The sequence below is a fragment of the Babylonia areolata genome, chromosome 29 (assembly GCF_041734735.1).
Source record: "Babylonia areolata isolate BAREFJ2019XMU chromosome 29, ASM4173473v1, whole genome shotgun sequence".
NCBI lineage: Eukaryota > Metazoa > Mollusca > Gastropoda > Neogastropoda > Buccinidae > Babylonia > Babylonia areolata.
In genome coordinates, this window is record NC_134904.1 from 6931016 (window position 1) to 6936015 (window position 5000).

Genomic DNA, 5000 nt, shown 5'->3' on the forward strand with positions numbered 1-5000 from the left:
GTGTGTATGTACATGCGTGTGCGGGTAAATGTATGTGTGCGCCCACGCGAGTCTGTTTATCCACTATCCATCTGGACTCCTAACCCATTAAAAGCAGGAAGAAAAGTCATTCATCCAGCGATATACCGACGTCCTGACTATGTGTGCGTGTGTGTGTGTGTGTTTGTCTGTGCGAGTGTGGTTGTGTGTATGTACATGCGTGTGCGGGTAAATGTATGTGTGCGCACACCCGAGTGTCTTTATCCACTATCCATCTGGACTCCAAACCCATTAAAAGCAGGAAGAAAAGTCATTCATCCAGCGATATACCGACGTCCTGACTAAACCGAACTGAAACAGAGTGAAGGTGAATCACCTCCATTCCCCACCCCATTCCTTTGTACCGCTCTTCATCATGGATAACCACTGTCGACGACGGCATCATCATCATCATCATCATCATCATCCACATCATCATCATCATGATCATAATCATCGCATTTTTCGTCGAGGTAAAAAAAAAGAAGAAAAAAAAAGCGAACTAAAACTGTGCATGTTACAATGGCCGTGTGATATGACATGATCCACAACTGGGACCACTTCCGTTACCCGATACATGCAAGCAGCGTGATATAATTCACATGGTGATATTTTAGTCAACTCCTACAGCCACCACAACAGCGAACCTCAACTCACTTCCTCAAAAACAAGAGTTGTTCTCTGAACACACACAGACACACGTACACACCTGATGGAGAGAGAGAGAGAGAGAGAGAGACAGACAGACAGACAGACAGACAGACAGACAGACAGAGAGAGGTTTTCCAAGAGCTGTAAGAGGACAACACGAAAACTGGCAAAAAAAAAGAAAAAACAAAAACACACACACACACACACACACACAAACTACCCCTTCCATTCACACACACACACACACACACACACACACACACACACACACACACACACACACACACACACACACACACACACACACGCCATCTGTCATGGATCCCACGCATTCCCCCTGCACCCTCCAAAAAAGGACGTGCTCACGTCACCACATTGTGCGGACTCTTCACATCCGTCTATTGCTGCCATACAAATATATCACTCACTCACTAACACACACACACACCACACATGCCATCTGTTATGGATCCCCCGCATCCCCCCTGCACCCTCCAAAAAAAGACGCACACACGTCATCACATTGTGTGGACTCATCACATCCGTCCATTGCTGCCTGTCCCGTTTCTGTCATGTCGTCAGAAAAAAACTTCACCTGCCCAGTTAAAAAAACAAAAAACAACAAAAAAACACCCTACATCATATAAACCAATAGCAAAAGAAACACATTTGTCAACAAAAACCGTTTCACAACAAATGTACAAACCAACCATCAATGAAAAAAAAACAAACCCAAACAAACACGGATAATTATGTTGACAGACACGTTGACAAAATATTGGGTCGTGGAACAAAAGTATGTGGTGGAGGAAAACAAAAACGATACATGTTCAATATATATATATATATATATATATATATATATATATATATATATATATATATATATATATATCTATATCTATATATATATATATATATATATATATATATATATATATATATATATATATATATATATATATATATATAGTTTTAAAAAAGTACACAAGTTCTATAAAAGGGGAAAATGAAAAATGTTATATAAAGGTGGAAATCGATATGTTTATAAAGATAAGATTTCTTTTTTTTTTTTTTTTTTTTTCAATACAAGAGAAGCAGCAAAATAATACCATCTGTTTCTCAAAATTCACACCTCGCTTTTGACATCATTGCGAACGGTTCTGGATGGAAAATCAGAAACAAATCAGAATAATAAATCATGTGAAAGATTTCTTAAACTGTTGTTAACAAAGACTTAAGCTGAAGTAATCGATGCATTGCCGTTTTGCACCTTGCAATCACGGAAAATACTTTGCTCCGAATATATATCAGCAACACGCCTACATGTGGAGTGATGGCCTAGAGGTAACGGGTCCGTCTAGGAAGCGAGAGAATCTGAGCGCGCTGGATCGAATCACGGCTCAGCCGCCGATATTTTCTCCCCCTCCACTAGACCTTGAGTGGTGGTCTGGACGCTAGTCATTCGGATGAGTCGATAAACCGAGGTCCCGTGTGCTAGCATGCACTTAGCGCACGTAAAAGAACCCACGACAACAAAAGGGTTGTTCCTGGCAAAATTCTATAGAAAAATCCACTTCAATAGGAAAAACAAGTAAAACTGCACGCAGGAAAAAAAAAAAAAAAAAAAAAAGAAAAAAAAAAAAAAAAGGGTGGCGCTGTTGTGTAGCGAAGCGCTCTCCCTAGGGAAAGCAGCCCGAATTTCACACAGATAAATCTGTTGTGATAAAATAAAAATGAAAATGAAAAAAAAAAAAAAAAAAAAAAAAGCCTATATTTACACACATATTATACACATGCAGACATGCATACACATTTCACATCATTTTAGCACCATTGCCCAAACTTTTCGCTTAAAAGGTAAAGCCGAACTGACTGACGAGGGAAACAAATGATGAACACCTAACAGCCGCTGGCAGTGGAATTTCCCCCAGGCAGACAGTCTGTTGTGCAAATGACTGGGTTTGCAAAAAGCTCTGCGAGTTTGTTGTCTGATTGAAGACAGGCGCTAAATAAGTATAGTCATTAGCGGTTATGATAATAATGAACTACCAAACGCACATGCGCAAAAAAAAAAAAAAAAAAAAAAGTAGAAAGAAATAACACACAAGCAAATAACCAGTAACAACAAGAAAAAATCAACCACGAGCAACATACAACAACAACACCACCACCAACAACAACACCAACAACACCAAAACGGCTTACAACTAAAGCAACAACAGAAACAAGGTGAAAAAAAAACAAAAAAAAAAAACAAACAAGTGACAGTAAAAAAGACAATCAGCGTGACAGTAAGAAAGAAAGAAAGACAATCAACGTGACAGTAAGAAAGAAAGAAAGACAATCAACGTGACAGAAAGAAAGACAGGAAGATAACATGACAGTAAGAAAGACAGGAAGATAACATGACAGTAAGAAAGAAAGACAATCAACGTGACAGTAAGAAAGACAATCAACGTGACAGTAAGAAAGACAATCAACGTGACAGTAAGAAAGACAATCAGCGTGATAGTAAGAAAGAAAATCAACGTGACAGTAAGAAAGACAATCAGCGTGACAGTAAGAAAGAAAGAAAGACAATCAACGTGACAGTAAGAAAGAAAGAAAGACAATCAACGTGACAGAAAGAAAGACAGGAAGATAACATGACAGTAAGAAAGACAGAAAGATAACATGACAGTAAGAAAGACATAAAAGACAATCAACGTGACAGTAAGAAAGAAAGAAAGAAAGACAATCAACGTGACAGTAAGAAAGAAAGACAATCAACGTGACACTAAGAAAGACAGAAAGACAATCAACGTGACAGTAAGAAAGACAATCAACGTGACAGTAAGAAAGACAGAAAGACAATCAAAGTGACAGTAAGAAAGACAGAAAGACAATCAACGTGACAGTAAGAAAGACAGAAAGACAATCAACGTGACACTAAGAAAGACAGAAAGACAATCAACGTGACAGTAAGAAAGACAATCAACATGACAGTAAGAAAGACATTACATACAAACAAATCAACAGAAATAGCAGAACAAGCAACAAGGAGACCGTGTTACAGCGACAGAAAGACAATCAACGTGACAGTAAGAAAGACAATCAACGTGACAGTAAGAAAGACAGAAAGACAATCAAAGTGACAGTAAGAAAGACAATCAACGTGACAGTAAGAAAGACAATCAACGTGAACAGTAAGAAAGACAGAAAGACAACATGACAGTAAGAAAGACAGAAAGACATCAACGAGACAGTAAGAAAGACAATCAACGTGACAGTAAGAAGACAATCAACGTGACAGTAAGAAAGACAGAAAGACAGCGTGACAGTAAGAAAGACAGAAAGACAATCAACGTGACAGTAAGAAAGACAATCAACGTGCCAGTAAGAAAGAAAGACAATCAACGTGACAGTAAGAAAGACAGACAGACAATCAACGTGACAGTAAGAAAGACAGAAAGGCAATCAACGTGACACAAAGAAAGACAATCAACGTGACAGTAAGAAAGACAGAAAGACAATCAACATGACAGTAAGAAAGACAATCAACGTGACAGTAAGAAAGACAATCAACGTGACAGTAAGAAAGACAGAAAGACAATCAACGTGACAGTAAGAAAGACAATCAACGTGACAGTAAGAAAGACAGAAAGACAATCAACGTGACAGTAAGAAAGACAGAAAGACAATCAACGTGACAGTAAGAAAGACAATCAACGTGACAGTAAGAAAGACAGAAAGACAATCAACGTGACACTAAGAAAGACAACCAACGTGACAGTAAGAAAGACAGAAAGACAATCAACGTGACAGTAAGAAAGACAGAAAGACAATCAACGTGACAGTAAGAAAGACAGAAAGACAATCAACGTGACAGTAAGAAAGACAGAAAGACAATCAACGTGACAGTAAGAAAGACAGAAAGACAATCAACGTGACAGTAAGAAAGAAAGGCAATCAACGTGACAGTAAGAAAGACAGAAAGACAATCAACGTGACAGTAAGAAAGACAGAAAGACAATCAACGTGACAGTAAGAAAGACAGAAAGACAATCAACGTGACAGTAAGAAAGAAAGACAATCAACGTGACAGTAAGAAAGACAGAAAGAAAATCAACGTGACAGTAAGAAAGACAATCAACGTGACAGTAAGAAAGACAGAAAGACAATCAACGTGACAGTAAGAAAGACAATCAGCGTGACAGTAAGAAAGAAAGACAATCAACGTGACAGTAAGAAAGACAGAAAGACAATCAACGTGACAGTAAGAAAGACAGACAATCAACGTGACACTAAGAAAGACAGAAAGACAATCAACGTGACAGTAAGAAAGACAG